Source organism: Triturus cristatus, chromosome 1_1, assembly GCF_964204655.1.
Source record: "Triturus cristatus chromosome 1_1, aTriCri1.1, whole genome shotgun sequence".
Classification (NCBI taxonomy): Eukaryota; Metazoa; Chordata; class Amphibia; order Caudata; family Salamandridae; genus Triturus; species Triturus cristatus.
The window spans coordinates 842,874,198-842,901,476 of record NC_140579.1 but is presented as its reverse complement, the minus strand read 5'-3'; positions in this window follow the sequence as shown (position 1 = coordinate 842,901,476).

Genomic DNA, 27,279 nt, shown 5'->3' with positions numbered 1-27,279 from the left:
AAACCAAGGGAAATATTCTGTGAGCCTGAGAGGGGTGCCCCTGGAACTTCACTACGTTTTATAGTTGTTCGACTTGCCCCTGTATCAAGTAAAAATTTTCTATCTTGGCCTAATAATTCACTATGTACATAAGGTCCTTCTTGGTCTACAGGGACCTCGATAAGGGGTAAGTCAACTTCCCTCTCTAGGCTGGTTCATGCGTATCGTTGATAATCAGGATAGTCGTACTGTGCGGTCTGGTACAGCTGTCGTGTCGTGGTTTGTGTGGCAGCAACAGGCAGCGCTGGTGCAGCTGGCACAAACTGTATAGACTGTTGTGGAGCTGGCATGGACTGGGCATGCTGCGGGGCTCCTTGTTCATTCTGATCCTGTCTAGGTGGCCGTGGTCTTTCCTGTGTTTTACCTGTGGCAATATTACGCTTCAGGACTGGGCAATCGTGTATGTAATGTCCTGGCTGTTTACAATAGTTGCATGTCCCTTTTACAGGTCCTGCTGAATCACCGGAATGTGTCGTACCCTTTTTATGTCCTTCAGCTGGAACTGTCTGAGAGACTAGCATTTTCATTTTCGTGTCTTTCATGCGTCTTTGTTCATGTTCTTGTTCCTCTCTAATTCTATTGTGATGATACTGTAACATTTGTAACATTTGTGATGGGGTGTTACCTTGCCAGGTACTCTCGAATTTTAATACTCTATTCTTCACTTGGGGTAAGGAATTTTCAACTAATTTTGTCACAAACAGATGTGGGTACGATTCGCTACTTGCTTTTATGCCACTATTTATACCAAAACATTTTTCAAATCGGGCATAGAAATCACTAGTGTCTTCTTCTTGCTTTTGTTTACAGGCTGATATTGTACCCCAGTCTTCCTTTTTCGTAGTTAATAAACGTGGCAGTACCTGTACTAGTAAACCTGGTAGTGCTTTAGTTTTATCCCCAAGCCCTGCTCCTGCAGTTCGGGCCTTTTCTTCTGCTTCTAATGCTGTCCAGTCTATCTTTTGGTCTCCCACCTCCCACTCTTTTTCCTTAAGTTTTTCATAAATGCCAGCAGGCATTAATACCTTTAATATTGTCATAATGTCGGGATAGGTATACTCTCCCATGAGTAACATGTCTTTAATTTCTCGGTGGAAACCCGCTGGGTCTTTGTCTTGACTGGGTACCACTTTCTTCATTTGTAACAATTCTATTTTCGATATGGGCGTATATACAAATACACGTTTAAACTGATTGTCCTCACCCTTTATTGGGTGTACTTCTCGTAAGGGATTCTGTCTGTCCATATAATACGTCGTTCTTTCCTTAATGGGCAGTGAGACACGTTCTGGGCATACAAAAAGAATGTACTGCTTTCTTGATTCTAGTATTTCCTTAATTAACTTAGTACCTGAACCTCTCCATCTATTCGTGAGTAATTCAGTCAATATATCAGGTAGAAGACCAGGATCTGAATGTTGGCTTTTATATAGTATAAGAAGTTGTTGAATCATATAAATCCCAGCTAAACGCTGTTCATCTGGGGTGAGGTTCAAAAATGTGTGTGCTACTGTATCATCACCATATTTTCCGGGACTGTCAACCCAATGAACGGCTGACCTGGCTAATTCTTGTTCATCCATAGAATCGAGTAAATGATAACCCCTTCGTTCTCGGAGTAATTTGTCAGCGGCTTGGAACGAATGCTCGGGGGACCTTATATTTATTATAGGTGTTTGGAAAGGCCGGATATTCCTGTTATTTTCTGGACATATCGGACGTATCGGGTCAGTAAAACATCTAGTACTATTACAAGATCTTCCTCTACCTACATAGGCTATGGTTTCTGACTGTCCTGTGGGCAGTCCTGATCCTTCCTCCTCGCTTTGTTCGAACTGATCTACCGTTAATCTCTCTTCGTGTAGGCGTTCTATTTCTTTACGGATCTTTCGACACATGGCTATTATACATTTTTGCTTATCATGTCTCCCTTCTGATATATTCTGGCTCCATCTGGTAAGAATTTGCATTGCTTCCGGGTCTACCCCCGGTCGGTCTTGATTTCTGATCACACAATTTATGAGGAAACGTAACAGTTCCCCCTGTATCTCCACTTTCTGGTATTCCATAGCTCTGTTAATACTTTCAGAATCTCGCCCTGTTTGGACAAAATGATATATATTATCTAGATGCATAGTCATTCCTGGTAACTTCCTCAAATACACCGCGGCTCGTCTGATACGTAATGATGCCATGATCATTTCGTCCTCTTTGCCGGGCACAGGGTCATATCTACAATCTACAAGAAGTTCCTTAAGCGTGCGGGCATTTATGAGTTTGGGCGTACGTGGATGTGCTGACTCTTGAAAAGTTAGTTTATTTATTCTGGGTGGCGTAAAAAAAAAATGTTGGTAGCACCTCCGGTAGCCCCATCTGGGGTATCGGGCGTGAAAGGATTCGTAGAACGCGATACAGCAACTATAGGTGTGGACACAGCTATAGAAGTAGCTGTAGGAACAGATGTGGAAACAGATGTGCTTGCCGGAACTTGTGTCAGGATTTGGTGCTGTAGAGATGCAGATACAGGATCTTGGCGTTGAACTTCCCCGGCAGACGGTCTATGTGGGGCGGGGTTAGCATACTCGGGAGCTGCGTCATCTAAATATGAGGAAAGAAAAACATCTTCTGCGGTTCTAGGATGCTCCTTAGGATGTACTTTTATTGGAAATAATGGGGGTGGCAAGTCTTTTGGTATCCCCGGAGTAGCCTTAGGTAATCCCTCGGCCAGAAGGGGATACATACCCTTCATAAGGGCATTTCTTTGTCTGTCTACTTGTTCTGATTTCACTCGTGTACCTTCTTCAATTAATAGATTTTCTCGGACTTTATCTGAATTCTCTTTATTTTTCTCCTCCTGTCGGAGTGCTTTTTCTGTACGTCTATGAGATTCTTTACGCCATAACTCAACGGCGTCTTTCTGTGACTGTCTGGCTTTCCTTTTCCATAACTCTTCCTCTACTTTCATGATGCACTCTGCATCCCAGGTCCCAGCTGCGGGCCACCTCTGACTTTCTGGTAATTCCTTGGTGTAGTCTACCCACAAATCAAGAAATAATATAGCATCTAAGCCGTGCTTATGATACATGAAATACCCTGGAGTGTCCCTAGGAGGAATAGGAACAGCTTCTTCGAGTACCCCTTTTCTAGTTGTGATCTGCCTCAATTTCGAAAAGAGCGGCATATTGAGAACTGGTCTGATACTTGATCTTGAACAAACTTAATACAATAAACACAATGATGAACAGTCATTCACACCACAATATGCAGGACGTATTAACACATTTAACATTTAACATTTAAATGAGCAACAATGATGATGACGATTCTAAGGAAACTTAATCACTGAACATAATACTCGGCATTAACTGAATTATTCTGAATTTATATACTTGATATACTAGATATACTGCTAAACAGTACAGATACACTGCTAAAACAGTGCAGACCGGATTTGTGTACCCAAACCCGTCTTGACCGGCACAACCTATGTGCACGTCAGAACGCCTCCCCAGTAATGGTACTCACCGGGTAGCTCGGAACGGAAGGCCTCGGAACGGAACTGAACTGGACTGGACTGGACTCGACTCGAAAACTTCGGACACTTCGGGACATCGGAAACCTCGGAACTTCGGAACTTCGGAACTTGGTGGGCCTCTGTATACCTCGGATCTTGCTCTCTCAGCTAGGCTCTGGTCGGGATACTTCGCACTTCTCACCGCCTCGTCTGGGTGTTGATCGCAGCCTCAGTCGCCCCCGCTTGACCGGAGGGAGATACAGGAAATCCTGCTGGTACGCGTTTTTGTCCGTCCAGCTGTGGCAGGAGACCGGGCCTGCAACGCACCGCCGGCGCGTGAGATGAGAAAGTGTCCCTATTCGGGCGCCATTCATGTCTCTGCATCTGTGACCATGAACTTTGTCTCATTCCCTGCGCGGCTCACGATGCCTGACATCAGCCTGTTGCCTGCCAAAAACCGTATTTCACCTTCGAAATTATCTGCTCCGCTCCCTGCCCAATGCATTCCTGTCTAGTAGTTTAAGTAAACATTCTTCCAGCTACCGAGCAAAGGCCCGGCTTCTCTGTCTTTATGCAAGTAATTCATAGCCTTATTATTATGGAAGACTTCTGCCCTCGCATCTAGTGTAGACACTTAGACGCTTGTACACGCACTAACAGTCAGTATAGTCAGTATGGAATAAGATTCTACTCTAAGAGACCTCTCTTTTGGATAACATAGTTCTTTAAACATAGGATGTTAGATATTGTTGGACCCGGCCTCGTGGCGTGGTCCTTAACCCCCTGGATTGTGCCCGTTCCCCGCCCCGGCCGTCACGGGCCACCCGTCTGAACTGCACCAAGGCCCTTCACCCGGAGCTGCACGTGGACGCATACTCCTCGTGGCTCCGCCATCTTGTGGGCATCCACGTCACACCGTGCACCAGCCGGCGCGACCCCGCTCAACCCAGCCTCGACCCCAGCGAAGCCCCGACATCGAGGCACCACGAACTAGCCAGGGGGTGCCACAGGAACCATTCATCGCCCCCGGCGGAGGACAGTATCGATGGGACCCCCAACTGTCCTCCCCTCTCGAGGTGTGATCGCCCTGCAACTCCCATGGGCCTGGCGCCTCTCCTGCTGGGCGTCTGGCCGCCTCCACCCGGCCACTCCGCCCCCTCGGGCGCATAGGTCCGGACATCAAAGGGCTCCAGACCTATATCTGGGGCGACCCCACCACAGCTCGGCAGTTGTATCCCGGAGTCGAGAGCCCTGCTGATTGAATCGCGGCTGACCCTACGGAGAAGAACTCTTGTCGGAACCATCACGAGCCCTGCTGACTGCGTCGCGGCTCCCTCCTGTGAACCCTTTTCTGAACCACCTGGAACATCGGAGCCCTGCAGACGCCGTCGCGGCCCAACCTCGCTGGAACCTTCCTCGGAGCCCTGCTGACGACGTCGTGGCTCGAGCTGAACAGAGACCATCTTGAGAGCCCTGCTGATTGAATCGCGGCTCTCCACGAACTGTACGCCAGAGCCCTGCTGACGCCGTCGCGGCTCGACCCCTCCGAGGTCGGAGGTCCTCCAGCGTGAGGATAAGAACTGGGCCCCAGGTACCCTCGTACCACATTCCTGCCAAAGACTGTCCCGCTACCCCTACCCTTCCAAAGAGACATTGAGACTTTTGGTGGATCCCTCGATCCCTTCGTGTAAATATTGAGCTCGTAACCTTTTATTGATGATAAAGAATTGCTTGTCTTGAGACAACCTCCTTGAGTCCGGTGTGGTGGTGTTACTGTGCTAGTACGGGATAGGAGAAGGATCTCTCAGGAGACTTCTCGGCAGCGCTCGGCTACTTCGTGCAGTGAGAGGGCCCCCCCCTTGGTGGTCTCACCGACTCCTCGGGGTCCGCCTTCCAATATTTGGTGGCAGCGGTGGGATCCGAGCCGAACGCAGTACGTACCAGCCAGTACCCACTAGCTACCCATCCAAACGAATAGCATCATGAGCAGCCAGGAAAACAACGCGACAATGGAGTTCCAGCCCGAACGGCTGGAAGAATATACGCACAAAGAATTAAAACAGTTCTGCAGAGACAAAGGCATTGCAACCACCAGCCTCTGTACCAAGGAAGAGATGCAGAAAGCTCTGAGGGCATGGTTGGAGGCTGGGGCAGGCCCCTCCCAGGAAGAAGGGCCCTTGCCCCTGACGGAGACCACAGCAACCGCACTGACCCCGGCAACCGGAGGAAGAAAGAGCCTAGAAACCGGCCTCTCCGAGGAAGAAATACGAGAGCGGGAAAAGGTCCGGAGCCACGAACTAGAGCTCGCCCGACTGCGGCTGGACGGCGAACTCCAGCTGGCAGAAAAGAAACTGGCCCTCGAGCAGCTACGCCTTCAAGAAGAAATAGAAGAGAAGAGACGACACCGGGAGTTGGAGGAAAAGAAACTAACTCTTGAGCACGAGCGCAGTCTCAAGGAGCTCGAGATCAAGGCCAAGAACGGAGGGACCAACACCCCCAGTACTAGAGACACTCTACCGCCCCCCGAGGCCAAGGTGCATATCCCGAAGGAGGTCGTCAAGGAGTATTACAAGAATGACGATATCCAACAATGGTTCAAGGCATACGTGGTGGCCATTACCTCCCATCGGGTGCCCCGAAAAGACTGGGGCGCAGGCCTGTGGGGGCGATTCCTGAGTGAAGGGCGGGACACGCTGCTCCAGCTACCGGAGGAGGTGATGACCTCCTACGATCACATGAAGGAGGCCCTGCTCACCCGATACGGGCTAACAGCGGAGATGTACCGCCAGCGGTTCCGAGACTGCAAGAAAATCCCGGGTACCACATGGGTGGAATATGTGGACTTTTTCAGTCGGGCCCTAGAAGGGTGGATCAAAGGCAGCAAAGTAACCACCTACGGACAACTGGTCGACCTCATCGTCTGGGAACACCTTTCCAATAATTGCTTCGTGGAACTGAGACAGCACCTCCTCGACAGCAAAATGACCGACCCGCGAAAACTTGCCGTCGAGGCCGATCGATGGGTCAACTCCCGGGTCCCCCGGAGCTCAATGGGGGAGTACCAGAGGAACCCCAACGGACCCCCACGCCAGCGCGGTGGGGGGGGAGGGCCGAACAGGAACCGAGACCCTCCCGCTGGGGCCCCCAGGAGCCCCCCTCGAGGGCCACCGCAGCCACATCTCTCCCCGAGCCTAGCGCGAAGGGTGGGCCCGGCCCGACCCGGACCACGGCCACCCGTGACCTGCTATGGCTGCCAACAAACCGGACACTTTGCCAGCGACCCGGCCTGCCCCCTGAACCGAAGAAACGGGGCCGGCGGGCCCCCGCCCCGGCAGCTGACAGCCGCCGCCTTGGGGGGAGAGGAGGAAGAAGAGGCCCTCGACCGAGAAAACACTGAGTGGGAGCCGGCAGCCATGTCCCTGGTCTGCCTGGGTAGCCGAGAGATGGTACCCTGCACCCCCATCCCAACCAACACCCAGAAGTACCGGCAGCAGGTCACGGTCAACGGACAACGGGCCGAAGCCCTTCGCGACACCGGCGCCAGTATCACCGCTGTCCGCTGCCACCTGGTGACCCCTGAACAGATTCTACCGAATGTGCTGTGCCCGGTGCGGACGGCCGACAACAGTGAAAGCCTATGCCAGATGGCCCTGGTCCCCTTCGAGTGGGGAGGGGTGACGGGCCTGCTGAAGGTGACGGTGCGCGACGACGCCCCGGTCGACTGCCTCCTGGGGAACGACTTGGAGAGTTCCCCCTGGGCTCAAGTAGAACGACGAGAGCACCTCCGAATGTTGGGACTGGCTGATTGGGCCTGCGCCATCACCCGGTCCATGACCGCCCAGGCCCCCCGCTCCTCCTCGACCTCCGGGACGGCCCGACCCGAGGGGCTCACACCCCCTCCCGCCAGCAGCGAGGAGGAGGCGGACACCGACCCCGGGCCCAGCGAATCCTCCCCCGAAGACATGGTTTCTCCGAGCGCCCTACCAGAACTGACGCAATGGCAACATGAAGGGGGCCCCACCCGAGAGCAGTTCCAGCAAGAGCAACAGTCCTGTCCCTCTCTCGAAGGGGTCCGACAGCAGGCGACCGCGCAAGCCAACGGTGACCAGACCGGCACCCACTGGATCTACTGGGCCGAGGGCCTGTTGTACAGTGAACAGAAAGTGGCAGAACTCGGGGCCGGCCGCGTGTTGGTGGTCCCCCTCCGCTTCCGGGAGTTCCTTCTCAACCTGGCCCATGATGTGCCCCTCGCCGGACACTTGGGGCAAGACAAAACGTACAGTCGTCTGGTGACCCACTTCTACTGGCCTCGGATGCGGAGAGATGTGGACAACCACTGCCGGTCCTGCCAGACCTGCCAAGCCAGCGGGAAGACGGGGGGTCGGGTCAAGGCCCCCCTCCAGCCCTTTCCCGCCGTCAGCACCCCGTTTGAACGAGTCGGAATCGACATTGTGGGACCCCTGGACCCCCAAACCGCCCTGGGCCACCGCTTCATCCTGGTCCTCGTGGACCACGCCACCAGGTACCCGGAGGCGGTCCCGCTCAGAACTATAACGGCCCCTGTGGTAGGCCGGGCCTTGATGGGGATCTTCTCCCGAGTGGGATTCCCCAGCGAAGTGGTGAGCGACCGTGGCACGAACTTTATCTCCAGGTACATGCGGTCCCTGTGGCAACAATGCGGGGTCACATACAAGTTCACGACCCCATATCACCCTCAGGGGAACGGGCTGGTTGAGCGGTTCAACCGAACATTGAAAGGGATGATCCAGGGCCTGGAAGAACCCCTCAGGCGGAAATGGGATGTCCTGCTGCCCTGCCTCCTGTTTGCCTATCGGGAGGTCCCGCAGAAGTCCCTGGGGTTCAGCCCGTTTGAACTATTGTATGGGCACCCGGTCCGCGGACCACTCAGCCTGGTCAAGGAGGGCTGGGAGATGAAGCCCCGAGGCGCCCCTCCTGACGTCTACCGATACCTCCTGACCCTCCGAAACCAGACCCGCAAGTTCCGAGCCATAGCCGAAGCCAACCTCGAGGCCAGCCAGGAGGACATGAAGCGGTGGTACGATCGCAACACTTCTACGGTAGAATTCGAGCCAGGTCAGAAAGTATGGGTCATGGCCCCGGTCGAACCCGGCGCCCTCCAGGACAAGTGGACCGGGCCCTTCAAGGTGGTGGAGAAGAAAAGTCCCGTCACCTACCTGGTCGATCTGGAGTCCCCCCGGAACCCCCTCCGGGTCCTACATGCGAACAGGCTAAAACCCCACTTCGCCCGGACCGAACTGAGCCTGCTGCTGGCGACCGACGAGGGGAGCGAGGACGACTCCGAGCCCTTGCCCGACCTCTTGCAATCCGACAGTCACGATGGATCGATCGAAGGGGTCCAACTCGCCTCGTCCCTGACCCCGGAGCAGCGCAACGACTGCCAGCGATTACTGCGGGACTACGCAGCCCTCTTCTCTCTCACCCCGGGGGTGACCCACTGGTGCGTCCACGACGTCGACACCGGGGAGAACCCCCCCATACGACACAGAGCCTACCGGGTGCCTGACCGAGTGCGGGCCTGCATCCAGGCCGAAGTAGCGAAGATGCTGGCCCTGGGGGTCATCGAGCCTTCCGACAGCCCGTGGGCCAGCCCTGTCGTCCTGGTGCCCAAGGCCGCAGCTCCCGGTCACCCCCCGGAGTTGCGATTCTGCGTGGACTACCGAGCCCTGAATGTAGTAACCAAGACAGACGCACACCCGATACCCCGGGCCGACGAACTGATCGACCGCCTAGGGGCCGCTCGCTACTTGAGCACGCTGGACCTCACCGCCGGGTACTGGCAAATCCAGCTCACCCCCGGCGCCCAAGAAAGATCCGCCTTTTCGACCCCGGATGGGCATTACCACTTTCGGGTGATGCCCTTCGGAATGAAGAACGCCCCGGCCACCTTCCAAAGACTGGTGAACAAGGTTTTGGCCGGGCTTGAGGCCTTCAGCGCGGCCTACTTAGATGACATTGCCGTGTACAGCAACCACTGGGCCGAGCACCTTCTCCACCTGAAGGCCGTCCTGGCCGCCCTTCAGCGGGCCGGGCTCACAATCAAGGCCAGCAAATGCCAAATCGGCCACGGATCCGTGACCTACCTGGGCCATCAAGTGGGGAGCGGGCAGGTGGCCCCCCTCCAAGCAAAGATAGATGCCATCCAGACCTGGGAACCCCCCACTACCCAGACCGCTGTCCGGGCCTTCCTGGGCCTCACCGGATACTACCGGCGGTTTATCCGAGACTATGGGAGCATTGTTGGCCCCCTCACAGAGTTAACGTCCAAAAAGCAGCCCAAGAAGGTACACTGGACACCCCGCTGCCAAACAGCCTTCGACACCCTAAAGACAGCCATGTGTACTGCTCCGGTGCTGCAGGCCCCGGACTACCAGAAGGAGTTCGTGGTACAGACGGACGCCTCCGAGTATGGGATCGGGGCCGTCCTATCCCAAGCCAACGAAAAGGGGCTCGACCAACCAGTGGCCTTCATCAGCCGACGACTACTGCCCCGAGAGCAACGCTGGAGCACTATTGAGCGTGAGGCCTTCGCTGTGGTGTGGGCCCTCAAGAAGCTCCGGCCCTACCTCTTTGGCACCCACTTCCGGGTCCAGACCGACCACCGGCCCTTGCAATGGCTAATGCAAATGCGGGGCGAGAACCCCAAGCTGCTGCGGTGGTCCATCTCGCTACAAGGGATGGACTTTGACGTCGAACACCGGCCCGGCAATGACCACGCCAACGCCGACGGCCTGTCCCGCTTCTTCCGCCTTGACGAGGAGAATCCCCAAGGAGATGGGTGACTCTCCCTGCCTTCGGCTGGGGGGGACGCCTGTTGGACCCGGCCTCGTGGCGTGGTCCTTAACCCCCTGGATTGTGCCCGTTCCCCGCCCCGGCCGTCACGGGCCACCCGTCTGAACTGCACCAAGGCCCTTCACCCGGAGCTGCACGTGGACGCATACTCCTCGTGGCTCCGCCATCTTGTGGGCATCCACGTCACACCGTGCACCAGCCGGCGCGACCCCGCTCAACCCGGCCTCGACCCCAGCGAAGCCCCGACATCGAGGCACCACGAACTAGCCAGGGGGTGCCACAGGAACCATTCATCGCCCCCGGCGGAGGACAGTATCGATGGGACCCCCAACTGTCCTCCCCTCTCGAGGTGTGATCGCCCTGCAACTCCCATGGGCCTGGCGCCTCTCCTGCTGGGCGTCTGGCCGCCTCCACCCGGCCACTCCGCCCCCTCGGGCGCATAGGTCCGGACATCAAAGGGCTCCAGACCTATATCTGGGGCGACCCCACCACAGCTCGGCAGTTGTATCCCGGAGTCGAGAGCCCTGCTGATTGAATCGCGGCTGACCCTACGGAGAAGAACTCTTGTCGGAACCATCACGAGCCCTGCTGACTGCGTCGCGGCTCCCTCCTGTGAACCCTTTTCTGAACCACCTGGAACATCGGAGCCCTGCAGACGCCGTCGCGGCCCAACCTCGCTGGAACCTTCCTCGGAGCCCTGCTGACGACGTCGCGGCTCGAGCTGAACAGAGACCATCTTGAGAGCCCTGCTGATTGAATCGCGGCTCTCCACGAACTGTACGCCAGAGCCCTGCTGACGCCGTCGCGGCTCGACCCCTCCGAGGTCGGAGGTCCTCCAGCGTGAGGATAAGAACTGGGCCCCAGGTACCCTCGTACCACATTCCTGCCAAAGACTGTCCCGCTACCCCTACCCTTCCAAAGAGACATTGAGACTTTTGGTGGATCCCTCGATCCCTTCGTGTAAATATTGAGCTCGTAACCTTTTATTGATGATAAAGAATTGCTTGTCTTGAGACAACCTCCTTGAGTCCGGTGTGGTGGTGTTACTGTGCTAGTACGGGATAGGAGAAGGATCTCTCAGGAGACTTCTCGGCAGCGCTCGGCTACTTCGTGCAGTGAGAGGGCCCCCCCCTTGGTGGTCTCACCGACTCCTCGGGGTCCGCCTTCCAACAGATATGATTCGGGATTAGGTTGACTTGACCCTCCAGACATCTGTCGCCACATGTAGAGCTAAATGTCAAGTCCCCTTCATCCCCTAGTTGCACGTCAATCACACGTCATGCTGCTGCGCGCGCATTTCTGCCAAGTATTTCTGCTGACATTGCGAAATTCCTTCATGGAACCACCCTATTATGACATCACACCTGATGACGTTCTTTAGTCACACCCAGTTACGCCCATTTTTGCTACGCATGTATGTTTTATCTACACTATCAATTGTTACGCCTCTTGCATTTGCTTCAATGTAATGCCTATTGTATAAAAGTGATTACTTATCAATAAAGTATGTACTTCACTTCCTGAACCTCCGTGGTGATGGAACTTTTGAGTCACCGATTGGAATCATCAATTGGAATAAAGCACATTCCGAACTTCTAATACCACGGATTCTGCCTCTTATTTACTGAGCTATTTCTATTATGTTTCTGTATCAAATTAAGTCCCGGTAATTAAATTATTTACCACCTCCCTTGACCCCAGCATCTACCACCTTTCTTCACCCAGCACTTACCACCTCTTCACACCAGCACCTACCGCCTCTCTTCACCCGTTCACCCCAGCACCTACCACCTCTCTTCACCCCAGCACCTACCACCTCTCTTCACCCCAGCACCTCTCTTCACCCCAAGTACCTACCACCTCTCTTCACCCCAGCACCTACCACCTCTCTTCACCACAGCACCTACCGCCTCTCTTCACCCCAGCACCTACAACCTCTCTTCACCCCAGCACCTACGGCCTCTCTTCACCCCAGCACCTACGGCCTCTCTTCACTCGCTCACCCCAGCACCTACCACATCTCTTCACCCCAGCACCCACCACCTCTCTTCACCCCAGCACCTACCACCTCTCTTCACCCCAGCACCTACCACCTCTCTTCACCCCAGCACCTACCACCTCTCTTCAGTCGTTCACCCCAGCACCTACCACCTCTCTTCACCCCAGCACCTACCACCTCTCTTCACCCTAGCACCTCTCTTGACCCCAGCCCTTACCACCTCTCTTCACCCCAGCACCTACTGCCTATCTTCACCCATTCACCCCAACACCTACCACCTCTCAACACCCCAGCCCCTACCACCTCTCAACACCCCAGCGCCTACCATCTTTCTTCTCCCCAAGTACCTACCACCTCTCTTCACCCCAAGTACGTACGACCTTTCTTCACCCCAGCACCTACCGCCTCTCTTCTCCCCAGCACCTACCACCTCTCATCACCCCAGCACATATCACCTCTCTTCACCCCAGCACTTACCGCCTCTCTTCACCCCAGCACCTACCGCCTACCTTCACCCCAGCACCTACCGCCTCTCTGCACCCCACCACCTATCACCTCTCCTCACCCTAGCACCTATCACCTATCACCTACCACCTCTCTTCACCACAGAACCTACCACATCTCTTCACCCCAGCACCTACCACCTCTCTTCACCCCAGCACCTACCACCTCTCTTCACCCCTGAACCTACCACCTCTCTTCTCCCCAGCACCTACCACCTCTCTTCACCCCAGCACCTACAACCTCTCTTCACCTCAGCACCTACCTCCTCTCTTCACTCGTTCACCCCAGAACCTACCACATCTCTTCACCCCAGCACCTACCACCTGTCTTCACCCTAGCACCTCTCTTCAACTCAGAACCTACCACCTCTCTTCACCCCAGCACCTACCACCTCTCTTCACCCCAGCACCTACCACCTCTCTTCACCCCAACTCCTACTGCCTCTCTTCACCCCAACTCCTACCGCCTCTCTTCACCCCAGCACCTACCGCCTCTCTTCAACCTAGCACCTACCGCCTCTCTTCACCCGTTCACCCCAGCACCTACCACCTCTCTTCACCCCAGCACCTACAACCTCTCTTCACCCCACCACCTACCGCCTCTCTTCACTCGTTCACCCCAGCACCTACCACCTCTCTTCACCCCAGCACCTACCACCTCTCTTGACCCCAGCACCTACCACCTCTCTTCACCACAACACCTACCACCTCTCATCAGCCCAGCACCTACCACCCCTCATCACCCCAGCACCTACCGCCTCACTTCACTCTTTCACCCCAGCACCTACCACCTCTCTTCACCCCAGCACCTACCACCTCTCTTCACCCTAGCACCACTCTTCACCCCAGCACCTACCACCTCTCTTCACCCCAGCACCTACTGCCTCTATTCACCCATTCTCCCCAACACCTACCACCTCTCAACACCCCAGCACCTACCACCTCTCAACACCCCAGCACCTACCACCTCTCTTCACCCCAAGTACCTACCACCTCTCTTCACCCCAAGTACCTACCACCTCTCTTCACCCCAGCACCTACCGCCTCTCTTCACACCAGCACCTACCACCTCTCTTCACCCCAGCACCTACAACCTAACTTCACCCCAGCACCTACTGCCTCTCTTCACTCGTTCACCCCAGAACCTACTAAATCTCTTCACCCCAGCACCTACCACCTACCACCTCTCTTTACTGCAGAACCTACCACATATCTTCAACCCAGCACCTACCACCTCTCTTCACCCCAGCACCTACCACCTCTCTTCACACCAGCACCTACCACCTCTCTTCACCCCAGCACCTACAACCTCTCTTCACCCCAGCACCTACCGCCTCTCTTCACTCGTTCATCCCAGAACCTACTAAATCTCTTCACCCCAGCACCTATCACCTCTCTTCACCCTAGCACCTCTCTTCAACCCAGCACCTACCACCTCTCTTCACCCCAGTACCTACTGCCTCTCTTCACCCATTCACCCACCACCTCTCAACACCCCAGCACCTACCACCTCTCTTCACTCCAGCACCTACCGCCTCTCTTCACCCCAGCACCTACCGCCTCTCTTCACCGCAGCACCTGCCGCCTTTCATCACCCGTTCACCCCAGCACCTGCCACCTCCCTTCTCCCTAGCACCTACCACCTCTCTTCACCCAGCACCTACCGCCTCTCTTCATCCCAGCACCTACCGCCTCTCTTCACCCGTTCACCCTAGCACCTGCCACCTCTCTTCACCCCAGCACCTACGACCTCTCTTCACCCCAGCACCTACCGCCTCTCTTCACTCGTTCACCCCAGCACCTACCACATCTCTTCACCCCAGCACCTACCACCTCTCTTCACCCTAGCACCTACCACCTCTCTTCACCCCAGCACCTACCGCCTCTCTTCACCCCAGCACCTACCACCTCTCTTCACCCTAGCACCTACCGCCTCTCTTCACCCGTTCACCCCAGCACCTACTGCCTCTCTTCAACCGTTCAACCCTGCACCTACCACCTCTCTTCACCCCAGCACCCTCCACCTCTCTTCACCCCAAGTACCTACCACCTCTCTTCACCCCAGCACCTACCACCTATCTTCAGCCCAGCACCTACCACCTCTCTTCACCCCAGCCCCTACCACCTCTCTTCACCCCAAGTACCTACCACCTCTCTTCACCCCAGCACCTACCACCTCTCTTCACCCCAGCACCTAACACCTCTCTTCACCCTAGCACCTACAACCAATCTTCACCCCAGCACCTACCACCTCTCTTCACCCCAGCACCTAACACCTCTCTTCACCCTAGCACCTACAACCAATCTTCACCCCAGCACCTACCACCTATCTTCACCCCAGCACCTACCACCTCTCTTCACCACCAGCACCTACCACCTCTCTTCACCCCAGCCCCTACCACCTCTCTTCACCCCAAGTACCTTCTACCTCTCTTCACCCCAGCACCTACCACCTCTCTTCACCACCAGCACCTACCACCTCTCTTCACCCCAGCACCTACCACCTCTCTTCACCCCAGCACCTACTGCCTCTCTTCAACCGCTCACCCCAGCACCTACCACCTCTCTTCACCCCAGCACCCTCCACCTCTCTTCACCCCAAGTACCTACTACCTCTCTTCACCCCAGCACCTACCACCTATCTTCAGCCCAGCACCTACCACCTCTCTTCACCCCAGCACCTACCACCTCTCTTCACCCTAGCACCTACAACCAATCTTCACCCCAGCACCTACAACCTCTCTTCATCCCAGCACTTACCGCCTCTCTTCACTCGTTCACCCCAGCACCTACCACATCTCTTCACCCCAGCACCTACCACCTCTCTTCACCCCAGCACCTACCACCTCTCTTCACCCCAGCACCTACCGCCTCTCTTCACCCCAGCACCTACCACCTCTCTTCACCCTAGCACCTACCGCCTCTCTTCACCCGTTCACCCCAGCACCTACCACCTCCCTTCACCCCAGCACCTACCACCTCCCTTCACCCCAGCACCTACCACCTTTCTTCACCCAGCACCTACCACCTCTTCACACCAGCACCTGCCGCCTCTCTTCACCCGTTCACCCCAGCACCTACCACCTCTCTTCACCCCAGCACCTACCACCTCTCTTCACCCCAAGTACCTACCACCTCTCTTCACCCCAGTACCTAACACCTCTCTTCACCCTAGCACCTACAACCAATCTTCACCCCAGCACCTACAACCTCTCTTCACACCAGTACCTACCACCTCTCTTCACCCCAGCACCTACCGACTCTCTTCACACCAGCACCTACCACCTCTCTTCACCCCAGCACCTACAACCTAACTTCACCCCAGCACCCACTGCCTCTCTTCACTCGTTCACCCCAGAACCCACTAAATCTCTTCACCCCAGCACCTACATCCTACCACCTCTCTTTACCGCAGAACCTACCACATATCTTCAACCCAGCACCTACCACCTCTCTTCACCCCAGCACCTACCACCTCTCTTCACACCAGCACCTACCACCTCTCTTCACCCCAGCACCTACAACCTCTCTTCACCCCAGCACCTACCGCCTCTCTTCACTCGTTCACCCTAGCACCTACCACCTCTCTTCACCCCAGCACCTACGACCTCTCTTCACCCCAGCACCTACTGCCTCTCTTCAACCGTTCACCACAGCACCTACCACCTCTCTTCACCCCAGCACCCTCCACCTCTCTTCACCCCAAGTACCTACCACCACTCTTCACCCCAGCACCTACCACCTATCTTCAGCCCAGCACCTACCACCTCTCTTCACCCCAGCCCCTACCACCTCTCTTCACCCTAGCACCTACAACCAATCTTCACCCCAGCACCTACAACCTCTCTTCATCCCAGCACTTACCGCCTCTCTTCACTCGTTCACCCCAGCACCTACCACATCTCTTCACCCCAGCACCTACCACCTCTCTTCACCCTAGCACCTACCACCTCTCTTCACCCCAGCACCTACCGCCTCTCTTCACCCCAGCACCTACCACCTCTCTTCACCCTAGCACCTACCGCCTCTCTTCACCCGTTCACCCGTTCACCCCAGCACCTACTGCCTCTCTTCAACCGTTCAACCCTGCACCTACCACCTCTCTTCACCCCAGCACCCTCCACCTCTCTTCACCCCAAGTACCTACCACCTCTCTTCACCCCAGCACCTACCACCTATCTTCAGCCCAGCACCTACCACCTCTCTTCACCCCAGCCCCTACCACCTCTCTTCACCCCAAGTACCTACCACCTCTCTTCACCCCAGCACCTACCACCTCTCTTCACCCCAGCACCTAACACCTCTCTTCACCCTAGCACCTACAACCAATCTTCACCCCAGCACCTACCACCTCTCTTCACCCCAGCACCTAACACCTCTCTTCACCCTAGCACCTACAACCAATCTTCACCCCAGCACCTACCACCTATCTTCACCCCAGCACCTACCACCTCTCTTCACCACCAGCACCTACCACCTCTCTTCACCCCAGCCCCTACCACCTCTCTTCACCCCAAGTACCTACCACCTCTCTTCACCCCAGCACCTACCACCTCTCTTCACCACCAGCACCTACCACCTCTCTTCACCCCAGCACCTACCACCTCTCTTCACCCCAGCACCTACTGCCTCTCTTCAACCGCTCACCCCAGCACCTACCACCTCTCTTCACCCCAGCACCCTCCACCTCTCTTCACCCCAAGTACCTACTACCTCTCTTCACCCCAGCACCTACCACCTATCTTCAGCCCAGCACCTACCACCTCTCTTCACCCCAGCACCTACCACCTCTCTTCACCCTAGCACCTACAACCAATCTTCACCCCAGCACCTACAACCTCTCTTCATCCCAGCACTTACCGCCTCTCTTCACTCGTTCACCCCAGCACCTACCACATCTCTTCACCCCAGCACCTACCACCTCTCTTCACCCCAGCACCTACCACCTCTCTTCACCCCAGCACCTACCGCCTCTCTTCACCCCAGCACCTACCACCTCTCTTCACCCTAGCACCTACCGCCTCTCTTCACCCGTTCACCCCAGCACCTACCACCTCCCTTCACCCCAGCACCTACCACCTCCCTTCACCCCAGCACCTACCACCTTTCTTCACCCAGCACCTACCACCTCTTCACACCAGCACCTGCCGCCTCTCTTCACCCGTTCACCCCAGCACCTACCACCTCTCTTCACCCCAGCACCTACCACCTCTCTTCACCCCAAGTACCTACCACCTCTCTTCACCCCAGTACCTAACACCTCTCTTCACCCTAGCACCTACAACCAATCTTCACCCCAGCACCTACAACCTCTCTTCACACCAGTACCTACCACCTCTCTTCACCCCAGCACCTACCGACTCTCTTCACACCAGCACCTACCACCTCTCTTCACCCTAGCACCTACAACCTAACTTCACCCCAGCACCCACTGCCTCTCTTCACTCGTTCACCCCAGAACCCACTAAATCTCTTCACCCCAGCACCTACATCCTACCACCTCTCTTTACCGCAGAACCTACCACATATCTTCAACCCAGCACCTACCACCTCTCTTCACCCCAGCACCTACCACCTCTCTTCACACCAGCACCTACCACCTCTCTTCACCCCAGCACCTACAACCTCTCTTCACCCCAGCACCTACCGCCTCTCTTCACTCGTTCACCCCAGAACCTACTAAATCTCTTCACCCCAGCACCTACCACCTACCACCTCTCTTTACCGCAGAACCTACCACATATCTTCAACCCAGCACCTACCACCTACCTCTCTTCACCCCAGCACCTACCACCTCTCTTCACACCAGCACCTACCACCTCTTTTCACCCCAGCACCTACAACCTCTCTTCACCCCAGCACCTACCACCTCTCTTCACCCGTTCACCCCAGCACCTACCACCTCTCTTCACCCCAGCACCTACCACCTCTCTTCTCCCAAGTACCTACCACCTCTCTTCACCCCAGCACCTACCACCTCTCTTCACCCCAGCACCTACAACCTCTCTTCACCCCAGCACCTACGGCCTCTCTTCACCCCAGCACCTACGGCCTCTCTTCACTTGCTCACCCCAGCACCTACCACATCTCTTCACCCCAGCACCTACCACATCTCTTCACCCCAGCACCTACCACCTCTCTTCACCCCAGCACCTACCACCTCTCTTCACCCCAGCACCTACCACCTCTCTTCAGTCGTTCACCCCAGCACCTACGACCTCTCTTCACCCAGCACCTACCACCTCTCTTCACCCTAGCACCTCTCTTGACCCCAGCACCTACCACCTCTCTTCACCCCAGCACCTACTGCCTATCTTCACCCATTCACCCCAACACCTACCACCTCTCAACACCCCAGCCCCTACCACCTCTCAACACCCCAGCGCCTACCATCTCTCTTCTCCCCAAGTACCTACCACCTCTCTTCACCCCAAGTACGTACGACCTTTCTTCACCCCAGCACCTACCGCCTCTCTTCTCCCCAGCACCTACCGCCTACCTTCACCCCAGCACCTACCGCCTCTCTGCACCCCAGCACCTATCACCTCTCCTCACCCTAGCACCTATCACCTATCACCTACCACCTCTCTTCACCACAGAACCTACCACATCTCTTCACCCCAGCACCTACCACCTCTCTTCACCCCAGCACCTACCACCTCTCTTCAACCCAGAACCTACCACCTCTCTTCTCCCCAGCACCTACCACCTCTCTTCACCCCAGCACCTACAACCTCTCTTCACCTCAGCACCTACCTCCTCTCTTCACTCGTTCACCCCAGAACCTACCACATCTCTTCACCCCAGCACCTACCACCTCTCTTCACCCTAGCACCTACAACCAATCTTCACCCCAGCACCTACAACCTCTCTTCACCCTAGCACCTACAACCAATCTTCACCCCAGCACCTACAACCTCTCTTCATCCCAGCACTTACCACCTCTCTTCACTCGTTCACCCCAGCACCTACCACATCTCTTCACCCCAGCACCTACCACCTCTCTTCACCCCAGCACCTACCACCTCTCTTCACCCCAGCACCTACCGCCTCTCTTCACCCCAGCACCTACCACCTCTCTTCACCCTAGCACCTACCGCCTTTCTTCACCCGTTCACCCCAGCACCTACCACCTCCCTTCACCCCAACACCTACCACCTCCCTTCACCCCAGCACCTACCACCTTTCTTCACCCAGCACCTACCACCTGTTCACACCAGCACCTACCGCGTCTCTTCACCCGTTTACCCCAGCACCTACCACCTCTCTTCACCCCAGCACCTACCACCTCTCTTCACCCCAAGTACCTACCACCTCTCTTCACCCCAGCACCTACCACCTCTCTTCACCCCAGCACCTAAAACCTCTCTTCACCCCAGCACCTACAACCTCTCTTCACCCCAGCACCTACAACCTCTCTTCACCCCAGCACCTACGGCCTCTCTTCAACCCAGCACCTACGGCCTCTCTTCACCCCAGCACCTACGGCCTCTCTTCACCCCAGCACCTACGGCCTCTCTTCACTCATTCACCCCAGCACCTACCACATCTCTTCACCCCTTCACCTACCGCCTCTCTTCACGCGTTCACCCCAGCACCTACCACCTCTCTTCCCCCAGCACCTACCACCTCTCTTCACCCCAAGTACCTACCACCTCTCTACACCCCAGCACCTACCACCTCTATTCACCCCAGCACCTACCACCTCTCTTCACCCCAGCACCTACCACCTCTCTTCACCCCAGCACCTACTGCCTCTCTTCACCCGTAAACCCTAGCACCTACCACCTCTCTTCACTCCTGCACCTACCGCCTCTCTTTACTCCAGCACCTACCACCTCTCTTCAACCCAGCACCTACCACCTCTCTTCCCCCCAGCATCTACCACCCGTCATTACCCCAGCACCTACCGCCTCTTTTCACTCTTTCACCCCAGCACCTACCGCCTCTCTTCAGTTGTTCACCACAGCACCTACGACCTCTCTTCACCCCAGCACCTACCACCTCTCTTCACCCTAGCACCTTTCTTCACCCCAGCACCTACCACCTCTCTTCACCCCAAAACCTACTGCCTATCTTCACCCATTCACCCCAACACCTACCACCTCTCAACACCCCAGCACCTACGACCTCTCAACACCCCAGCGCCTACCATCTCTCTTCACCCCAAGTACCTACCACCTCTCTTCACCCCAAGTACGTACGACCTTTCTTCACTCCAGCACCCACCGCCTCTCATCACCCCAGCACATATCACCTCTCTTCACCCCAGCACTTACCGCCTCTCTTCACCCCAGCACCTACCGACTACCTTCACCCCAGCACCTACCGCCTCTCTGCACCCCAGCACCTATCACCTCTCCTCACCCTAGCACCTATCACCTACCACCTCTCTTCACCACAGAACCTACCACATATCTTCACCCCAGCACCTACCACCTCTCTTCACCCCAGCACCTACCACCTCTCTTCACCCCAGAACCTACGACCTCTCTTCACCCCAGAACCTACCACCTCTCTTCTCCCCAGCACCTACCACCTCTCTTCACCCCCGTACCTACAACCTCTCTTCACCTCAGCACCTACCTCCTCTCTTCACTCGTTCACCCCAGAACCTACCATAACTCTTCACCCCAGCACCTACCACCTCTCTTCACCCTAGCACCACTCTTCACCCCAGCACCTACCACCTCTCTTCACCCCAGCACCTACTGCCTCTATTCACCCATTCACCCTAACACCTACCACCTCTCAACACCCCAGCACCTACCACCTCTCAACACCCCAGCACCTACCACCTCTCTTCACCCCAAGTACCTACCACCTCTCTTCACCCCAAGTACCTACCACCTCTCTTCACCCCAGCACCTACCGACTCTCTTCACACCAGCACCTACCACCTCTCTTCACACCAGCACCTACCACCTCTCTTCACCCCAGCACCTACAACCTAACTTCACCCCAGCACCCACTGCCTCTCTTCACTCGTTCACCCCAGAACCCACTAAAGCTCTTCACCCCAGCACCTACATCCTACCACCTCTCTTTACCGCAGAACCTACCACATATCTTCAACCCAGCACCTACCACCTCTCTTCACCCCAGCACCTACCACCTCTCTTCACGCCAGCACCTACCACCTCTCTTCACCCCAGCACCTACAACCTCTCTTCACCCCAGCACCTACCGCCTCTCTTCACTCGTTCACCCCAGAACCTACTAAATCTCTTCACCCCAGCACCTACCACCTCTCTTCAGTCGTTCACCCCAGCACCTACGACCTCTCTTCACCCAGCACCTACCACCTCTCTTCACCCTAGCACCTCTCTTGACCCCAGCACCTACCACCTCTCTTCACCCCAGCACCTACTGCCTATCTTCACCCATTCACCCCAACACCTACCACCTCTCAACACCCCAGCCCCTACCACCTCTCAACACCCCAGCGCCTACCATCTCTCTTCTCCCCAAGTACCTACCACCTCTCTTCACCCCAAGTACGTACGAACTTTCTTCACCCCAGCACCTACCGCCTCTCTTCTCCCCAGCACCTACCGCCTACCTTCACCCCAGCACCTACCCCCTCTCTGCACCCCAGCACCTATCACCTCTCCTCACCCTAGCACCTATCACCTATCACCTACCACCTCTCTTCACCACAGAACCTACCACATCTCTTCACCCCAGCACCTACCACCTCTCTTCACCCCAGCACCTACCACCTCTCTTCAACCCAGAACCTACCACCTCTCTTCTCCCCAGCACCTACCACCTCTCTTCACCCCAGCACCTACAACCTCTCTTCACCTCAGCACCTACCTCCTCTCTTCACTCGTTCACCCCAGAACCTACCACATCTCTTCACCCCAGCACCTACCACCTCTCTTCACCCTAGCACCTACAACCAATCTTCACCCCAGCACCTACAACCTCTCTTCACCCTAGCACCTACAACCAATCTTCACCCCAGCACCTACAACCTCTCTTCATCCCAGCACTTACCACCTCTCTTCACTCGTTCACCCCAGCACCTACCACATCTCTTCACCCCAGCACCTACCACCTCTCTTCACCCCAGCACCTACCACCTCTCTTCACCCCAGCACCTACCACCTCTCTTCACCCCAGCACCTACCGCCTCTCTTCACCCCAGCACCTACCACCTCTCTTCACCCTAGCACCTACCGCCTTTCTTCACCCGTTCACCCCAGCACCTACCACCTCCCTTCACCCCAACACCTACCACCTCCCTTCATCCCAGCACCTACCACCTTTCTTCACCCAGCACCTACCACCTGTTCACACCAGCACCTACCGCGTCTCTTCACCCGTTTACCCGAGCACCTACCACCTCTCTTCACCCCAGCACCTACCACCTCTCTTCACCCCAAGTACCTACCACCTCTCTTCACCCCAGCACCTACCACCTCTCTTCACCCCAGCACCTACAACCTCTCTTCACCCCAGCACCTACAACCTCTCTTCACCCCAGCACCTACAACCTCTCTTCACCCCAGCACCTACGGCCTCTCTTCAACCCAGCACCTACGGCCTCTCTTCACCCCAGCACCTACGGCCTCTCTTCACCCCAGCACCTACGGCCTCTCTTCACTCATTCACCCCATCACCTACCACATCTCTTCACCCCTTCTCCTACCGCCTCTCTTCACGCGTTCACCCCAGCACCTACCACCTCTCTTCCCCCAGCACCTACCACCTCTCTTCACCCCAAGTACCTACCACCTCTCTACACCCCAGCACCTACCACCTCTATTCACCCCAGCACCTACCACCTCTCTTCACCCCAGCACCTACCACCTCTCTTCACCCCAGCACCTACTGCCTCTCTTCACCCGTAAACCCTAGCACCTACCACCTCTCTTCACTCCTGCACCTACCGCCTCTCTTTACTCCAGCACCTACCACCTCTCTTCAACCCAGCACCTACCACCTCTCTTCCCCCCAGCATCTACCACCCGTCATTACCCCAGCACCTACCGCCTCTTTTCACTCTTTCACCCCAGCACCTACCGCCTCTCTTCAGTCGTTCACCACAGCACCTACGACCTCTCTTCACCCCAGCACCTACCACCTCTCTTCACCCTAGCACCTTTCTTCACCCCAGCACCTACCACCTCTCTTCACCCCAAAACCTACTGCCTATCTTCACCCATTCACCCCAACACCTACCACCTCTCAACACCCCAGCACCTACGACCTCTCAACACCCCAGCGCCTACCATCTCTCTTCACCCCAAGTACCTACCACCTCTCTTCACCCCAAGTACGTACGCCCTTTCTTCACTCCAGCACCCACCGCCTCTCATCACCCCAGCACATATCACCTCTCTTCACCCCAGCACTTACCGCCTCTCTTCACCCCAGCACCTACCGACTACCTTCACCCCAGCACCTACCGCCTCTCTGCACCCCAGCACCTATCACCTCTCCTCACCCTAGCACCTATCACCTACCACCTCTCTTCACCACAGAACCTACCACATATCTTCACCCCAGCACCTACCACCTCTCTTCACCCCAGCACCTACCACCTCTCTTCACCCCAGAACCTACCACCTCTCTTCACCCCAGAACCTACCACCTCTCTTCTCCCCAGCACCTACCACCTCTCTTCACCCCCGTACCTACAACCTCTCTTCACCTCAGCACCTACCTCCTCTCTTCACTCGTTCACCCCAGAACCTACCACATCTCTTCACCCCAGCACCTACCACCTCTCTTCACCCTAGCACCACTCTTCACCCCAGCACCTACCACCTCTCTTCACCCCAGCACCTACTGCCTCTATTCACCCATTCACCCTAACACCTACCACCTCTCAACACCCCAGCACCTACCACCTCTCAACACCCCAGCACCTACCACCTCTCTTCACCCCAAGTACCTACCACCTCTCTTCACCCCAAGTACCTACCACCTCTCTTCACCCCAGCACCTACCGACTCTCTTCACACCAGCACCTACCACCTCTCTTCACACCAGCACCTACCACCTCTCTTCACCCCAGCACCTACAACCTAACTTCACCCCAGCACCCACTGCCTCTCTTCACTCGTTCACCCCAGAACCCACTAAATCTCTTCACCCCAGCACCTACATCCTACCACCTCTCTTTACCGCAGAACCTACCACATATCTTCAACCCAGCACCTACCACCTCTCTTCACCCCAGCACCTACCACCTCTCTTCACACCAGCACCTACCACCTCTCTTCACCCCAGCACCTACAACCTCTCTTCACCCCAGCACCTACCGCCTCTTTTCACTCGTTCACCCTAGCACCTACCACCTCTCTTCACCCCAGCACCTACGACCTCTCTTCACCCCAGCACCTACTGCCTCTCTTCAACCGTTCACCACAGCACCTACCACCTCTCTTCACCCCAGCACCCTCCACCTCTCTTCACCCCAAGTACCTACCACCACTCTTCACCCCAGCACCTACCACCTATTTTCAGCCCAGCACCTACCACCTCTCTTCACCCCAGCCCCTACCACCTCTCTTCACTCTAGCACCTACAACCAATCTTCACCCCAGCACCTACAACCTCTCTTCATCCCAGCACTTACCGCCTCTCTTCACTCGTTCACCCCAGCACCTACCACATCTCTTCACCCCAGCACCTACCACCTCTCTTCACCCTAGCACCTACCACCTCTCTTCACCCCAGCACCTACCGCCTCTCTTCACCCCAGCACCTACCACCTCTCTTCACCCTAGCACCTACCGCCTCTCTTCACCCGTTCACCCCAGCACCTACTGCCTCTCTTCAACCGTTCAACCCTGCACCTACCACCTCTCTTCACCCCAGCACCCTCCACCTCTCTTCACCCCAATTACCTACCACCTCTCTTCACCCCAGCACCTACCACCTATCTTCAGCCCAGCACCTACCACCTCTCTTCACCCCAGCCCCTACCACCTCTCTTCACCCCAAGTACCTACCACCTCTCTTCACCCCAGCACCTACCACCTCTCTTCACCCCAGCACCTAACACCTCTCTTCACCCTAGCACCTACAACCAATCTTCACCCCAGCACCTACCACCTCTCTTCACCCCAGCACCTAACACCTCTCTTCACCCTAGCACCTACAACCAATCTTCACCCCAGCACCTACCACCTATCTTCACCCCAGCACCTACCACCTCTCTTCACCACCAGCACCTACCACCTCTCTTCACCCCAGCCCCTACCACCTCTCTTCACCCCAAGTACCTACCACCTCTCTTCACCCCAGCACCTACCACCTCTCTTCACCACCAGCACCTACCACCTCTTTTCACCCCAGCACCTACCACCTCGCTTCACCCCAGCACCTACTGCCTCTCTTCAACCGCTCACCCCAGCACCTACCACCTCTCTTCACCCCAGCACCCTCCACCTCTCTTCACCCCAAGTACCTACTACCTCTCTTCACCCCAGCACCTACCACCTATCTTCAGCCCAGCACCTACCACCTCTCTTCACCCCAGCACCTACCACCTCTCTTCACCCTAGCACCTACAACCAATCTTCACCCCAGCACCTACAACCTCTCTTCATCCCAGCACTTACCGCCTCTCTTCACTCGTTCACCCCAGCACCTACCACATCTCTTCACCCCAGCACCTACCACCTCTCTTCACCCCAGCACCTACCACCTCTCTTCACCCCAGCACCTACCGCCTCTCTTCACCCCAGCACCTACCACCTCTCTTCACCCTAGCACCTACCGCCTCTCTTCACCCGTTCACCCCAGCACCTACCACCTCCCTTCACCCCAGCACCTACCACCTCCCTTCACCCCAGCACCTACCACCTTTCTTCACCCAGCACCTACCACCTCTTCACACCAGCACCTGCCGCCTCTCTTCACCCGTTCACCCCAGCACCTACCACCTCTCTTCACCCCAGCACCTACCACCTCTCTTCACCCCAAGTACCTACCACCTCTCTTCACCCCAGTACCTAACACCTCTCTTCACCCTAGCACCTACAACCAATCTTCACCCCAGCACCTACAACCTCTCTTCACACCAGTACCTACCACCTCTCTTCACCCCAGCACCTACCGACTCTCTTCACACCAGCACCTACCACCTCTCTTCACCCCAGCACCTACAACCTAACTTCACCCCAGCACCCACTGCCTCTCTTCACTCGTTCACCCCAGAACCCACTAAATCTCTTCACCCCTGCACCTACATCCTACCACCTCTCTTTACCGCAGAACCTACCACATATCTTCAACCCAGCACCTACCACCTCTCTTCACCCCAGCACCTACCACCTCTCTTCACACCAGCACCTACCACCTCTCTTCACCCCAGCACCTACAACCTCTCTTCACCCCAGCACCTACCGCCTCTCTTCACTCGTTCACCCCAG